At 45.1% G+C, this 17,518-nt stretch overlaps 1 protein-coding gene across 3 annotated transcripts in view; it reads right to left on the reverse strand.

Annotated features, from left to right (window-relative positions):
• Nucleotides 1-17,518, reverse strand: part of LOC137439036 (phosphatase and actin regulator 1) — a 246,685-nt gene that overhangs the window by 25,659 nt on the left and 203,508 nt on the right. The gene's annotated exons all lie outside the window — the stretch shown is intronic.

A 17,518-nucleotide genomic window follows, 5' to 3' on the forward strand; every position in this document is an offset into this window, starting at 1 on the left:
TTCTGCGGGGACGTCCTGGCCTCGGTATTGGAGTAAGGACACCCCTCTGAGCATTTCGTTTCAGGATCTTTGACACCTGACCTTGAGTGATGCCATACTGCCGAGCAATAGCACGCTCTTTCATGCTGTAATTTCGTAAAGCCACCACTCCATGACAAACAGCATTGTCGAGTTGACGGACCATCTCCAGAGGAAGCGGCAATAACTTTTGGAGACGTGCAGCAGTTGTTTTCCACTAATACAGAACGCAACAACCCTTGTATACCCGACTGTGAAGCCAATCGTCAAATGCACCTGTCCGTACATTTTGCCACGCCACCTGTGATATAATCCTGTTGTTGACTTCTTGCTGCGACAGACAATCAGTGGCATGGTTCTTTTAACAAATAAATCACCAAAGTGTAAAAGAAACTCACCTGATTGATATACTGAGTTAAGAAAGTAAACCCATGTCAAGAAAAAAAAATATTCCATATTAAATGCCAAGTCTGTGTGTATATATATATATATATATATATACACAAAGAATTAAGTTAAGCACCCCTACACAACGAATTAAGGTAAGCACCCCCTAATATATATTCTTTGTGTATATGTATACATTGGCATATATTCTAAGGTATGTGAGATCAAATAATGATTGGTATGACATTAGCAATTATCCATTGATGAAATTGAGTGATCAAAGTGAAAAAAAGTGATTGGTTGAGTCAGTGATCCGATCACGTGGGTCCTACACACGTTATTGACGCAAAGATCGCTAGAGGTCTTCTCAGAACAATGACTGTACGTTAGAAAACATAAACGTCATCCACACTGTCCGTGATGGACCTATAGCTCCATACTTAAATTGAGGTGAAAATATGCCTAAAATTCCCAAAAAATTTCACCTTAAATTATTCAGAATAAAATATTGAAAACGGCATGATTGTTATGTTTTTATGTGACCATAATATCACTTCTCCAGAAAATATAGCAATATCATGGGTATATTACACTGTTTTGACGACAACAAACTTGTAATGTGCGAGGTTGTAAAAAAACGGGGGGGGGGGGGGGGGTGCTTAACTTAATTCTTTGTGTATATATATATATATATATACTAGGGTGCATCAAACGCCCCATGATTTTCAAAAAGTTGTTGTATTTTAATGTCTATTCCCTCAAATGTTACACTTGTTGGTAGAAGTATGTATGCAAAAAATAGATGAAATCAGAGGTGGTCCTGGGTGGCCACCGGCCACTTTTATATATTTAGGGCCATTTAGGGCCACAGCTAAACTACTTTACAAGATAATGTAAAATTAACTACAAGATAATGTAAAATTAACCATTATACCTATATACAAAAGTAAAGTCCTACTTTTACTAAATGCCTAATATCAAACAGTTAAAACAACCTTACATGTCAATGTAAAATTAACCAAAATCGTTCTTCATATTACAAAGTTGTAGTACAGTGTTGTAGTATTGTACTTTCATTGATTAAAAGTTTGAAAATGTATTAAGCACAACGCCAATGTCACTACTCCAACTTTGCTCGTTTCCGCAAATTTGGCCTCGCTTTGCGGTCACATTCAACCACTTGAAGAAGATTTTGGAAGTGGTCTTCTCTTCTTGCAGTTGAGACAAAATCAGTTGCGAGCTTTACTGCTCTCTCCGCAGGGTCATTCACAACATTAAGCCCATCCACAATGGACTTGGCTGCCTTGAAGTGCTCATTGTTCTGCCAAGTGTCAACATCCTCTGTTAGGAAGGTCATATCTAGGTGAAGAAGGTTTACTGTAAACCACGAGTCCTCGTTCACAAGATCAGCCAGGGTTGTCGCTTCTGTAATTTTTGGAAATGACGGTTTGCCATATCCAGAACCGTAGCGGTGTTTTGGAGTGCTTGGCATTTCATCTGGTTGTATGGCCAGTAACACATCTGCAAGGGCACGACGATCCTTTTGAGGAATTGCATTGCTGAACAGAGCCAAAACAACCAGTTCTGGGGTTAAATACCACAAATGTCTATCAAAGGCTTTCACAGCGCTGACTGAAATGGTTGAGTTGACAGCTTTATAGTTGAGCAGAGTCTTGTAAAAGCACAAATCAAACCATGGGGCATTTGAAGCAGACTGACATATGAGCCACCAATCACAATAAATATAAACAACAAAAACAACAAACTCCTTCAGTTTTTTCTGTTGATGTTGTGTTGTTACAGTTCCTCGAGGTAGTAGAGAAATTTGCTCTTCAAGTAGGCATATTTTGATGGAATAAAGAATCTTTGACATCCACCTTGCTTTATGCATGGCCCCTGGTCTGTGGAGTGTTCCTTGTTTTGTGACATCATCATCGAGGACTACCTGGCAGAGTTGTGCCATTTCCTTGTAGTCTTCCCTACAGTATGAAGCGCTTGTGCGGATTGTGCTTAAAACCTTGTTTTTGCAGGATAAAAGCAGCTGTTGTGCATAGTCATTGTACATGGAAATGTCAATTTTGGTTAAACTTTCATTCTTTGCATGCGATATGCGTTCCCAATTCTTCTGGAATTTTTGGAACAAAGATACTTCTGGAGACTTTGATGCCTCGATTTTGAGAACGTCAAACACATGATCCAGGATTACCTCTCCAACATGATGGCGACATGCACACCACAGAAGAGCACGGTCCAGTTTTGATTGAATGGTAACACAGGCAGCTGTAACGTGTCCAGTGTTTGATGCTGTTGTGTCAAAACATAAGTTGACAACTGATTGTTTGCACTTCCATGAATGTAGATACGTGTAAGTGTGCTCGGCAATGATGTCACCTGATGACCTATCACTTCCAGGAGGATATCTAGCCACCCCCAGTAGCTTTACATCAGTGGCATTCCCAACCAACACTGGCAATCTTTCTTCCTTGACATTCTTGTTTGTGAGCGTTGGTATCTGCTTGCCATCCCAGTGAAGTGTTGCAGCTGTTGGGGCGATCCAATTTTCTTGAATATCTTTGGCGATAGCACTTGTTATTGATCGTCGAGCCTTATCAGCAGTTGAGTACGACTTGGCCACACGATGTGGATCACCTCCTGCCTCTTGAATTACAGCTTTGGTGAGCGCAACCTGTTGAACAGGAGTTATGTTTAGTCGAGTAGCAACAGACACAACTGAATGTCTTTTCAGAATATCATGAGGAATAAAGGCAGATGTACCTGCATATGTTGATCTGTGGTGACTACGCTTCCTTTGAAACTCTGGAATCGCCTCTTCTTCAGTTTCTTCCAAGCTATCTGCAGAGTCACTATCATCAGAGCATACAGAACTAATTGTCATCTCTTGTACACTGGATGATTCATGACGTTCTCGTCTTGAAGCTTCCGCTAAGAGGCGTTTTTCTTTTCTATGATCTTTATCAACTTTCTTCTTGTCAACACCACCAAATGAGGCTACTCTGTCAGATTTCATTGACTCTAAAAATACTCTATCTTCCTCATTCTTAATGTTTGTCATTGCATCTTTTGTCCATACACCAAAGGTCTTATCAAGACGTTCATTCATGGTTTGCAACTTAGCCAAAGTGCTTGGAGATTCTCGGCGAGAAACAGGTATTTGACGCAATTTGTTATTGTCATTAAGAAGGTCAAGTATTAGTTTGCAGCATTGATGGTCTGAAAGCATAGGAATATTTGCTTTAGTGTAGAATTTTTTCAGCTGGATAAGGACGATGCTGGCAGATTTCCATTTCAGTGGCTGAGTTTGTTTGCCTTCACATATTTCTTTCTGGATGTACCACATCACGCATCGAAGAACCTGCCGGCAAGTTGGGAGGCGGACTCCTGTCAATGTACCATCTGCTTCTGTAAAAGCATTGCCAAGACCAAAAATGGCACTTGCTAATCTGGTCTTCTTATCTGCCATCTGAAAGAAAATAAAGGATATTATTAGACTACTAGTATGGGACCCACGATTAGACCTCCGATTTCATTCATGTAAAAATACAAACTAATTATCAAACCATCGTTTTTTGCATAAAATTGTTATATTTGTATTCCTCTCATCAAGACCTTCAATTTGATACCAAACATGACTAGGTTTGGGTGTAAAATAACAAAATCAAACATTTTTACATAGTGCGGCCCCGAAAATGGCCCTAAATATATAAAAGTGGCCGGTGGCCACCCAGGACCACCTCTGATTTCATTTATTTTTTGCATACATACTTCTACCAACAAGTGTAACATTTGAGAGAATAGACATTAAAATCCAAGAACCTAAGGGCGTTTGATGCACCCTAATATATACATATACATATATATATATACATATATATATATATATACATATATATATATATATACATATATATATATACATATATATATATACATATATATATATATACATATATATATATATACATATATATATATATACATATATATATATATACATATATATATATATACATATATATACATATATATATATACAGATATATATATACATATATATATATACATATATATATATATATATATATACATATATATATATATATATATATATATATATATATGTACATATATATATATGTATATATATATATATATATATAATTATATATTACACACACACACACACAATGTTGTAGTTCATATAAAATTACAGTGATATCTCTAATTTGTCTGATGTGAAATAATATGTACAAGCTCCTCCAAGAGCATTAGATAACCATATGTGTGTTAATGGAATCTACGACGGTGGTGGAGGGGCAGCATACTTACCTTTGAACTGTCTAGCCTGGGTTCGATTCCTTACCCAATTATAAGCTGTCAAATTGCTGCTTTGCAGACAGAGCATTGCATCACAAAGTGCACCGTCCCTCATTTGACAATAAGGCAGGTGTTCTGTCTTTTAGCACTCGCTGGTCGACGTCAAATAACCCACGGCATATTTCATGAAGAACGAACAGGGTCCCTTGGATGGACCTTAAACTGAGCGTACCATCTGCCTGCATTATTTGGTGGACGCTAAAGATCCCCCGGTGCCATTTACGAAGAGCAGGCAAGCTATTGCAGGCACCCTGAACAAATTCCATTTTCCTGCCCTAACCAGCAGAGGGCACTGTATCAGCGGCACAGCCACACCCTCAGCCAATGATGAAACCATGCAGCCTTGCACTGCATACAAACAAAGAAATGTAATGGCAATCCTGAAAAATAATGCTAACTTAGAGATACAGCATCCAAATACTGTATCGTGAATCTACAGAAAATAAGCTTTTAAACGATACAAGGCGTATGATAGCATGTGCGGTGCTTGAGTTTGGGGCAAACATGTTGGGAGTTGTCAGAAAGTTGAAACTGGGAGTAGCATGAAGGACAGGTTGTTGATTTTGTCCAACATTTTGTGGACATGTCAATATCTATGAAATTCGATACTCTTATCTAGAAAGTACCTAACGCCAAGTTTGTGACCAAATGCATTGGAGAGGTTTACGTCATTTATGGGAATTAGGTTAAGTATTCATGGTGCAATGACTAATGGGTGCACAATATTTATTTTGGCTCACTTCTTTGCAATTTCTCCATATAAACTGTCACATCTATTGAATGTTACTCGTGGAAATAACTGCAGGTCAAATCAACAGGATCAGGCGTATGTGTTCTGTAAGCCTTATGTATCTTGTTAATTAGCTTAACCAATATACCTTTCAGGTTTTCCGTACCATTAATATTACATTTGACGTTATTTTTGGCCGAGAAAAATATATTGCTGGTCTCTGGTCAGACCAAAGTTCCAGAATTGATGCGGCGATGCGGTTTTTTTTTCTTTTTCTTGAAAAGCATGGATTGCACATATAAAGGTGTTGTTTTTTGTGTCATCATGCCTTGCAGTCCTCCTCATCTGCCGTGGCACCATCCAGAGAGAAATTAAAGACAGCCAATGTGACTGGTAAGCCTTTTTGTAAATAATGAACACAAGCTTAAGTTATTTGAAAATGTATTTATTCTGAAAATCATTAAGTTCTTCAAGCATATTATAGACTGCCATTTCGTTCTCGAGATCGCCTCACCGTACCGTCAAACATTCCAATGCGTCGATCGCGTCAACACTGCGCATGCGCAAGTGGTCTAACAGGCCGATGGTCTCCCACGATCTCTTCTCCCAGTCCACCAGATTATCACAGACACCTACAACTTCATGACAAACGAGATAGGATCCAGGCCTAACTAACGAGACCACCCGCAACTATCTAGGCCTTCTGGTTGCTTCACATGAACCCTGACAAAGAACGTCTTCGTTTCAATAAATGACAATATCCAGCCGATTGGATTCATGATGGCACGGCACACAACATTACTCATATCTTTGGAACGGCTGGTTGGATTTGGACAAACTAAACGTAGTTTTGTAGGGGAGAACCGTGCGCGAACGTGGATACCAATGGCGACCCTCATAGACCCATATTTCCTGAGATAGTGCGCTGTCCCGGCAACAACAGGCACGCGCTGTTGTAGGTACCGTTGGAAATTTAAAAAAAATAAAAAATTGTTGACGCACAGGGTCAAAATCGATGCGCGCGCTGACCAGAGACCGGAAATATATTTTTCTCGGCCTTATCTGAAAGACGATTTCTTTTTAGGTTATTTCTCAGAAATAACGAGTGGGTCCCGGTGTCTACCCGTATGTACATAGGTCCATCCATCCGTCCGTTAACATTTGACTAAAACATTTTCTCCTCACAAACTACCTGACCAATATGGACCAACTTTGGTACAATACATCAGGACAACAAGATCTCATGGGGTTGTGCACCCCACCTGGATGCTTTCCCTATAAAGGGTTTCAAAGGGGGGGGGGGGGTTTGCCCCAAATATTGGTATTTCATTCAAAAATCTTCTCAGAAACCACCAGACAGATCCAGACAAAACTCGCCACGAGGCATCTGGACCATGCCGTAACTAAGTTGTGCTCCTCATGGTTAAATCTCCCACAGAAAGTGTGCAGTGGGCCCCTCCTCGAATCCCTCAATTTCACTAAAACATCACCTTCTCCACAACTACCTGAGACCAAATTTTGTACAATGTATCAGGACAATAATGTCTCATGGGGTTGTGCTCCCCATCCGGATCCACCTATTTAAAGGAGGTAAAAGGAGGGAGGGGGGGATTTATCGCAAATACTAGTATTTCATTCAAAATTCTTCTCAGAAACCGACAACCGTATCCAGACCAAACTGCTCATGCAGCATCGTGACCATGCCCTAATCTTAAGTTGTGCTCCCCATGGCTGTATCTCCTCTGGAAAGGGGACCATGGGCTACTTCCGTTAATCTCTCATCTCCAAACATATTTTCACCAAAACATATTTTCCTCACAAACTACATGATTGACATGGACCAAATTTGGTACAATACTTAAGAACATTAAGGTCTCATGGGTTTGCTCTCCATCCAGACTCGCCCCCTATAGGAGGCTGAAAAGGGGGGTTTGCCTCAAATTCAGGTAATTTATTTTAAAATCTTTTCAGAAACCGTGGGGAAATAGCCGTCAGCCCCCATGGGGTATTTTTAATTCTGAACGTAATGTTAAAAGTAAAATGCACCAATCTTTATGAGGTTATGTTGATGTTAGCACCTTTTTCATCACTGGGATCGTTCTGCCTGGTTATGTTGTTATCAGCGGTATCGGAATTTCCGTCATTCACGAGGGAGATCGGGCATTTTGTTGCTGCCACTCACGTTAACGCTATTCTTGGCAATAACATGGTAAGGGTTCAACAAATTGATCGCCAATAAACTCAAGCCATTCTTCCTTTGTAGAACTGAACTCCAGGTGACAACCTCTGACATCATTCAGTGAGGGAAACCTCAATGAGCATTACACAAACTGTCCTTGTGTCGGTTTGATGGAACAGCTTACAGCCCACTTAGATGACCTTAATGGAAAAGATTTGCAAGTTTTCATTTTCCATATGTACAACATGCACAAAGCCAGACGACAGCACGGGCAATGGATGACGCAATTGTGTTGCACACCACCTGGCCAGCAGAGATGTCAACAAGTCGATTTAGCAAAGTTTTTGGCAAGTATCAAGTCTTTGAGGTGAAGTCTCAGGTCAAGTCTCAAGTCTCAGGTCAAGTTTCAAGTTTCAGGTCTAGTCTCAAGTCTCAGGTCAAGTCTCAAGTCTCAGGTCAAGTCTCAAGTCTCAGGTCGTCTCAAGTCTCAGGTCAAGTCTCAAGTCTCAGGTCAAGTCTCAAGTCTCAGGTCAAGTCTCAAGTCTCAGGTTAAGTCTCAAGTCTCAAGTTAAGTGTCAGGTTAAGTCTCAAGTTTCAGGTTAAGTCTCAAGTCTCAGGTCAAGTCTCGTCTCAGGTCAAGTCTCAAGTCTCAGGTTAAGTCTCAAGTCTCAAGTTAAGTGTCAGGTTAAGTCTCAAGTCTCAGGTTAAGTCTCAAGTCTCAGGTCAATTCTCATGTCTGAGGGCAAGTATCAAGTCAAGTCTCAAGTCTAGTATTACATCAACTTGTGTCAAGTCCCACATTTATTTATAAACCTTGGAGTACAGGCTATCAAGGAATTAAGACACAGGGCTTCATTTATTGAAACGTAGTGTAGTGAAATCGTATTCGTACTGAACCCGGGGTGATGCTCGCTGCTCGTTGACACCGCTAGGGGCATGACTATAAGACCCGCTGCTGCGGACGGTGCTCCGAAACTTCTCCTGTGACACGTTACATCTGGTAGACTCGCTAACGGTACGCCAGCATAGAATATTCAGCTTGCTTGCATTGAATGTTATGAATGGTCCCATGTGATGCCACATCGTATACTTATTGCATTTCCTGCATTACAGGATGATGTCATGATCTAAATGGAATTAAACCACAAGTTGGACTAAAGTTGTGTGGACCTGATTGGTTTTCCACAACACTTAATTCCATTTATATCTACCGACATGGCTGGCAACAAGACGCTGGCGGTTGCCGTATTCTGCGCCGACCTGCAAGCCCCGGATGGTGGCTTGCAACTGAAGCACTGGCTCAGAACATTGGAGAATCATTTCGAGGAGCCTGAGACCGCGCCGACGGCTGCCGCGAAGCTAGCAACGCTTCATTCAAAAATCGACTACAAGGTGTACAATTCCATCGCTCAATTCGCGACGTATGACCTCTCGATCGCGGAGCTCAAACGGCTGTACATAAAGGAAAAAAGCCCGGTGTATGCACGATATTTGCTGCTAACGCGACGTCAGCAACCCAACGAGGCGATGGACCACTACGCCCAGGAGCTCCGGCAGCTCTTGCTGGACAGCATCAAGGAGCCACGGACTCCCGCGCAGTCTCAGGATGATCTTCTTTTAGATGCCTTTATTGCAGGGGTCTCCTCCCAGGAACTAAGGCTCAAGCTCCTAGAGAAGACCAACCTGACCTTCGCTACGGCACTCGAGCAAGGGAAAGTATACACCGAAGCGCGGATGCAATCGAACACCTATGATCGCACGCGCCTCTTGGCGGGCACTACACTACACGCCCGGCCGGAGAGTGCTACCGCCGAGGACGCGGACCTGCTCGCGGAACTCCGGGATGCTCCGGAGGAAGACCCAGTCCTGACGGCTGCCGCTACGGCCAGACCCAAGGCCTTACGCGGGGCCGCATGCTTTTTCTGTGGGGGGCCACGTCATGCCCGGCCCGTGTGTCCGGCACGAGACGCTATATGCCATTTGTGCTCGCAAAAGGGACATTACGCGAAAGTGTGCAGGAAAACGGCACGCGGCTCGCGGCTCATTGAATCGCGCGGTCGCGGTCGCGGCGACCTTGAATGGGCTCATTGCGGAGCCTGCGAGGCGAGCCCGAAACCCGGCGCCTTACCCGTCTTCGAAGGGGAGGGCCCCTCTCTGCGGGCCCCTGGGTGCTCAGACGTCCTTGGCGGGCGTCACCGGACAGCCACCACAGTCTCATCCTCAATCGGGCACGAAGTACGTGTCCTTGACCAAACTCCGGGCCACGCAAGGGGCTTTGAAGCCTCGCCAAGCCCCAGCGGAACGTTCTCCTCGTGTCGTCCATGAGCTAACGGTGGCCCTCACCCCGGAAAAGGCGATTTCGAATACTACGGAGGCCTTTTCCTGCCAAAAGTGTCAAAAGGCGTTTTCAAATACTACGGAGGCCTTTTCCCGTCAGAATTGTCAGATTTTGAATCGCGAAACACCGGAATGCTTGGGAAAGCCCTCTGATGGCATTAATGGATTCCCCATGGACAACGCATACTCCGGCCACGACCGCAAAACTGCTGCTGGCATAGGATCCACCCGCGAGGCTTGTCCGACCCATTCGGGGGGTTCAGTCCCACTCCCAGCAGCCTCGTCTGGCCTGGCTCAAGCCCTTATTCCCCTCATGGTCGAAGGCCATTGTGTTCGGGCCTTGGTGGATACAGGGTCTACGGATAGTTTTATCGACCAGCGACTTGTGCTCAGGCATGGATGGCGGATCTGGAGGTCTACGAGACGGATCTTCATGGCTTCCCAGGGGCTTCGACTCAGCACGAAGGGGGAATGCCGATTGAAACTCGTGCTAAAGGGACGGGTTTTTCCTGATGTACACCTTATGGTTTTACCCGCTTTATGTGCTGATATTCTGTTAGGACACGATTTTCTTAAACTGCATGGACGTCTGGTAATGGAGTTTGGTGGGCCTGACACGCTTGTTGTGGGGGCGGACGACGCGCTTGCGGTGTGCGCCCTAGCGAAAATGGACATCCAGCCACTTTCGCTGTTCCCCAATCTAACCTCCGACTGTACCCCTGTCGCGGTGAAATCACGGCGCTACTCTCGCGCAGACATGCAATTCATTGCGGACGAAACGGCTCAGCTCTTGAAAGACGGCATCATAGAACCTAGCAGGTCGCCGTGGCGCGCCCAGATCTTGGTGGTGCGCAGCGAGGCCCACCGCAGACGCATGGTAATCGACTATTCCCAAACGATTAACCGCTTTACACAGCTGGATGCCTACCCCCTTCCGGGGATGGACGCGCTGGTGCAACAGGTGTCCCAGTATTCGGTCTATAGCACTCTCGAACTCCGTAGTGCGTACCACCAGATCCCTATCTCTAGGGCGGATCGTATCTATACCGCTTTTGAGTCGGGGCAGCGGTTGTACCAATTTACGCGATTGCCTTTTGGGGTAACGAACGGGGTCGCTTGTTTCCAGAGGGCCATGGATGACCTCATTGCGCGGGAGCACTTAACCGATGTTTTCGTCTACCTCGATAATCTTACGGTTTGTGGATATGACCAAGGGCACCATGATGCTAATCTGAAGCGCTTCCTTGAGGTCGCGCAGAGGTATCACTTAACTATGAACGAGGATAAGTGCCAATACTCCCTACGCACGATAGATCTTCTGGGGTACACCGTGACCCATGGCTCTGTCGCTCCGGATAAGGAGCGTCTGCGACCTTTGCTCGACATGGCCCCTCCCTGTGATCGGGCGTCCCTGAAGCGCGCCTTCGGGCTATTCACCCATTACTCCAAATGGGTGCAAAATTTCTCCGCGAAACTTCGCCCCCTCGTGGCCTGCGACACCTTCCCACTGAGTCCGGCCGCATTGGCGGCCTTTGAAGGCCTTAAGGCCGACATCGCCCGAGCCGCCGTAGCGACAATCGACGAGAGCGGATCTTTCGTCCTCGAAAGTGACGCCTCGGATCAGGCCATCGCGGCGACCCTCTCCCAAGGGGGGCGTCCCGTGGCTTTCTTTTCACAGACTCTTACCACCGCTGAGCGGAGACACTCGTCCGTCGAAAAGGAAGCGTATGCGATCGTCGAGTCTATTCGGCGATGGCGCCCGTACTTACTCGGGCGGTGCTTCCAAATCATCACGGACCAGCAAAGCGTGGCGTTCATGTACGACACCTTACACGCCCAGCGCATTAAGAATGAGAAAATCACTCGCTGGCGTATCGAACTCGCCGACTTCTGTTACACCATCAAATATCGCCCGGGGAAGGATAACCGGGCCGCCGATGCCTTATCACGACCGGCTACATGCGCGGGTATCACCTCTTTGGAGGGCCTACGTGTGCTGCATGCCACTGCGGGCCATCCCGGCGTAACGCGTTTCGCTCATTTTGTGCGGCGTGGCAATCTCCCATACTCGATTGACGATATCCGCCGTATCTGTCGCGACTGCGCTATCTGAGCGGAAATCAAACCGCGTTTCTATAACCCTCCCATGGGGACTCTGGTTAAGGCTACGCGACCGTGGGAACGCTTGGCGATGGATTTCAAGGGCCCATTGCCGGTGTCGAGCGGCTCTCGCTATCTGCTCACTATCGTCGATGAGTACTCGCGATTCCCCTTTGCTTATACGTGCGCGGACATGACTGCTGCCACGGTGATGCGATGCTTACAGAACTTGTTCTCAATGTTCGGGTACCCGGCCTATGTCCATACCGACCGGGGTGCGGTCTTCTTGTCTCAGGAGGTGCGCGGCTATCTGCTCCAAAATAACATTGCTTCTAGTTACACCACGCCGTACAGACCCCAGGCTAATGGGCAGATCGAACGCTTCAACGGGATTATCTGGAGGGCCGTCATGCTCAACCTCCGGACCCTCGGCCGGGGCCTCGATAAATGGGCTTGGTCGCTACCTGCGGCGTTGAACTCGATCAGGGCTCTCCTGTGTACTGCAACCAACCAAACTCCCCACGAGCGACTTTTCCACCACCCCAGGAGCACGGGGTGTATACGGTCTTTGCCCAGTTGGCTCGCTGGGCCCGGGCCGGCCTACCTTAAACGGGCGGTTCGCGCGAGCAAGTACGACCCCCTAGTGGACAAAGTGCAGATTCTCCAGGCTAATCCTGAGCATGCTCGTGTGATGACGGCTGATGGCCGAGAGACTACTGTCTCCGTCCGTCACCTTGCCCCTTGCGGGGTCGCCGACCTGAGTAGGGAATCGGACGGACCGACCGAACCCATCTATGAGACTATGGCCTCTCCCGACGCTCCCATCGCCGAAAGTCTACCGACTCTCCCCTCGCCGGGTCTACCTGGGCCCGACGACTTGGAGTTACCCCCTTCGTCACCCGACCCTGATGGCGCCTCCGACGCCGGGGACACAGGGATACGTGATGCCGTACCCGGGGAATTTCGGACACGTGCTGGCAGAGAAATTCGCCGCCCGGCCCGATACGGTTGGGTCGACTGATGTTCCGCACCCTGTTCATGCTGACGCTCGCTCGCTTCTAGCCGCACCGCCGTATAATTCTGACCGGGGGGGGGGGGGGGGGGGGGAGAATGTAGTGAAATCGTATTCGTACTGAACCCGGGGTGATGCTCGCTGCTCGTTGACACCGCTAGGGGCGTGACTATAAGACCCGCTGCTGCGGACCGTGCTCCGAGACTTCTCCTGTGACACGTTACATCTGGTAGACTCGCTAACGGTACGCCAGCATAGAATATTCAGCTTGCTTGCATTGAATGTTATGAATGGTCCCATGTGATGCCACATCGTATACTTATTGCATTTCCTGCATTACAGGATGATGTCATGATCTAAATGGAATTAAACCACAAGTTGGACTAAAGTTGTGTGGACCTGATTGGTTTTCCACAACACGTAGTTTCTGAAAAGCTGTTTTATCCCATGTTTAGATTTGTCATCTTAATACATTGGACATTTTTTGTTTTGTTCCCAGCAAAATTAAATGTGTGTTAAATTTACTTCTCATATATGGTACACCTACTTGATCATATGTGCATGAAACTAGTCAGTAACCTCAGCTCATGTCGAAATTGTTTACACGTAGAACCACAACATTCAATGTTGAGCGGGAAAGGAGATTCTAATAATTTACTTGTATATTAATTATGCACATTAAAATGAAACGTACAATCAGGAAAGAAGATGGGAAATCAGGAAGAGGGTGGGATGCTAGGGAATTAGGAAGGGGGCAGGGCACTATGGAATCAGGAAGGGGGTGGGACACCAGGTAATCCGGAAGGGAGCAGAACGCCAGGTAATCCTGAAGGGGGCGGGACGCCGGGGAATTATGATTGGGGTGGGACGCTCGAGAATTAGGATGGGGGTGGGACGCTACGGAATTAGGAAGAGGGCGGGACGCTGTGGAAGCAGAAAGACAGATGGACACTGGAGAAAATGAAACATAACTTATTAACTTAAATTGTTGTCGTGATATAATTTAAAATTATTGACGAAGTTGTGATATACAGTGCATTCAGAAAGTATTCAGACCCCTTTACTTTTTTCACATCTTGTTATGTTGCAGCCTTATGCTGAAATCGTTTAAATTCATTTTTTCCCTCATCAATGTACACTCAATACCCCATAATGACAAAGAGAAAACAGGATTTTAGAAAGTTTTGCAAATTTATTAAAAAGAAAAAACTGAAATATACATTGACATAAGTATTCAGACCCTTTGCGATAACACTTGAAATTTAGCTCAGGTGCCTCCCATTTCTCTTGATCATCTTTGAGATGTTTCTACACCTTGATTGGAGTCCACCTGTGGTAAATTCAATTGATTGGACATGATTTGGAAAGGCACACACCTGTCTATATAAGGTCTCACAGCTGACGATGCATATCAGAGCAAAAAGGAAGCCATGAGGTCGAAGGAACGGCCTGCAGAGCTCAGAGACAGGATTGTGTCGAGGCACAGATCTGTGGAAGCCTACAAAAAAAAATTCTGCTGCATTGAAGGTTCCCAAGAGCACAGAGGCCTCCATAATTCTTAAATGGAAGAAGTTTGGAACAACCAGGACTCTTCCTCGAGCTAGCCGCCCGGCCAAACTGAGCAATCGGGGGAGAAGGGCCTTGGTAAGAGAGGTGACCAAGAACCCGATGGTCACTCTGGCTGAGCCCCAGAGATCCTGTGTGGAGATGGGAGAAACTTCCAGAAGGACAACCATCACTGCAACACTCCACCGAACTGGGCTTTATGGCAGAGTGGCCAGACGGAAGCCAAACAGTTCAATCTTGGTTTCATCAGACCACAGAATCTTGTTTCTCACAGTCTGAGAGTCCTTTCGGTGCTTTTTTGCAAACTCCAAGCGGCTTTCATGTTTCTTTCACTGAGGAGAGGCTTCCGTCTGTGTGGACACGTGGACTATCTGAAGAGTGCACACGCCCTTTAACCTCAGTGGAGAATGGTACACGACCCAGTGGCCTTGACAGCTGGCGTGCTGCACATATATAGGCTTGGAGTATACACGCACAAGGTATATGTTGTCATTGACTAAACCTGGCACGCTCACAATGGAAAATAATTTACCATTTATTTTAAACCCCATTTTGATTCAACATTTATTCAACGATTATTTTCCTGAACATTGTGAACAAGTCATTATACACTCAAGTCGCATGTAATTTGCAAGCAGGCTACAGGTCCCCAGACTCCAAGTCCCATGGCCAAGTCTCAAGCCAATTTAATCAAGTCTGAGTCAAGTCGCAAAATTTTGCAAATCTGAGTCCGAGTCGTCGATTCCCGTTCCCACTCTGCTGAGCAGTGACGGTGGAATCAGCAACTGCTATTCAGGAATGTTGACATAATCCTTAGCAACCTAGGTAAATTTGTTTTGAGGTATTCCTGCACTGCAATTGGATTAACTAAGTATCTGAGGAATATTCATGAGACTGCCTTAACAGGATGCCTGATGATGTTCAGATTCCAACTTTCCAGTAATATAGTACGAGATATGTGAATATTGAACATGTGTATTATAGTGAAACACTACCATTTCCTAGGTCACCTATCAGGCAAGCTTTTCGCCATTACCTTGACCTAGTCACACTCATAAGCAATCTCAATGAGGATGTGCACTAATAAAACTTGCACAGACAGAAAGTAGAAGTAGAAATGAGGTCATGGCCCCATGAGGTCATGGGGCCTGCAAGGCTAACCCCCTCTCTAGCGGGGAAAAATGGCCTTAAAACGATCATTCATTCATTCATATTCAGACAGAAAGTAGAACGATATAACTATCCAAATCTGCAAAAAATATGAACATGGCCATTTCTGAACAACACTCTGTTTGATTTCGAAACTCCTTTTTTGTTGTGGTAGGCCACATACAATCGACTCAGGAACAGGAAACAGAGTGGTAGTTAATCGATTGATGTTTTGGCGGAAGGTAGTAACGAGTGGAATACCATGGGATTATTATTATTTATTTATTTTGTATACAAGATTGAGGCTCGTTTAAGAGCTAACATTAATCACACAAAAATAAAAAACTGACACATAAAACATATAATAAGGGGAGCGGTAGACAAGATGGGGAGAGAGAGGGAAGCACACAAGTACAACAGTAGAGAACAGGGACATCGGGAGATCTGTGCGAGGGAGAGGGCTTGGGGGGAAGAGGCATGGGAAAGGGGGGGAGGGGGTAGAAGTAATTTCTGGGTCAATTGTAGTTTTTTAGTCTTATTACCTGATCGAATGGAAGGATTACATATTAGTTCATCTAAATTGGCAGACGGCATTAAACTTGGGGGTATGGTGACTATATGGGAAGAAGAGAAACGAGTGATAGGGTGGATGTTTTCAGGGAATGGGCCAGCCAATGGTAAAAGGCATTTTGATGTAGGGAATTATGATTTAAGAGTCGAGGGTAAAAACAACAGTAAAAGTAGAACGGCACTCAGGAGAGCGCATACCTCCGCCAGGTTGAACACTTTAGATTTTGCATCCCACGCATCTGGGTCCGGACCTGAACCAAAATCGAATCGCTTGTTCTTGTCGCCGAACCAACTCATCCACCTAGTTTTGTCACGATTCGTCAACAACATTTTGAGATATCGTGCTGTATATGGCTTTTGGCCAATCACTCAATGGTGAAGAATCACGTAAAAATTGCTCTGATCTGGATCCAGATTCGGATCTTCACCAAAATTAAAACATTTCTTCTTTGTCACATACCCAATCTGTCCACCACATTTCGTCCGAATCCATGCATAACTTTTTGAGATATGGTGGAGGTAATAATTTTTCTTAATGGGGAGATTGGGCAGCAAGATTCTTGGAAAAATAAAAAGTGAGGAATGATTGTGACCAGGGGCGTCGAGAGCCAGCAAGGGCAAACAACCTCAGGGCCCCCACCACACCCCTTCTCTCTTTTATAACTTTTAAAGGAACTTTATTTGATGAAGATCCTAAATTAGAGTAGCAATGAGCTCATAAATAAAGCAAAATCACAGTAGCAGACTTTTTAGCTCACAGTATAGGTGTTGAAAACTAAATAAATAAAGTATTAATAAATCTATTATACAAGTTGAAGTTGGTGCGTGTTTCAGTGTATGAAACATACAGTACAGTCCAATTGTCCAAGTGTCATGGAATGCTCCAGACAAACGGCCTGAAACAGCACAAGATAAAATGCACACAAGGCCAAAATTATTATTTATCCGTGTCATTTACCTGAATATTTTACAGAGAAAAACAAATGGTCACTTTTATTTCGCCGTATGAATGAATGAATGAATGAATGATCGTTTTAAGGCCATTTTCCCCGCTAGAGCGGGGGTTAGCCTTGCG

This window comes from Myxine glutinosa, chromosome 13 (genome assembly GCF_964187855.1).
Source record: "Myxine glutinosa chromosome 13, kmMyxGlut1.1, whole genome shotgun sequence".
Lineage (NCBI taxonomy): Eukaryota > Metazoa > Chordata > Myxini > Myxiniformes > Myxinidae > Myxine > Myxine glutinosa.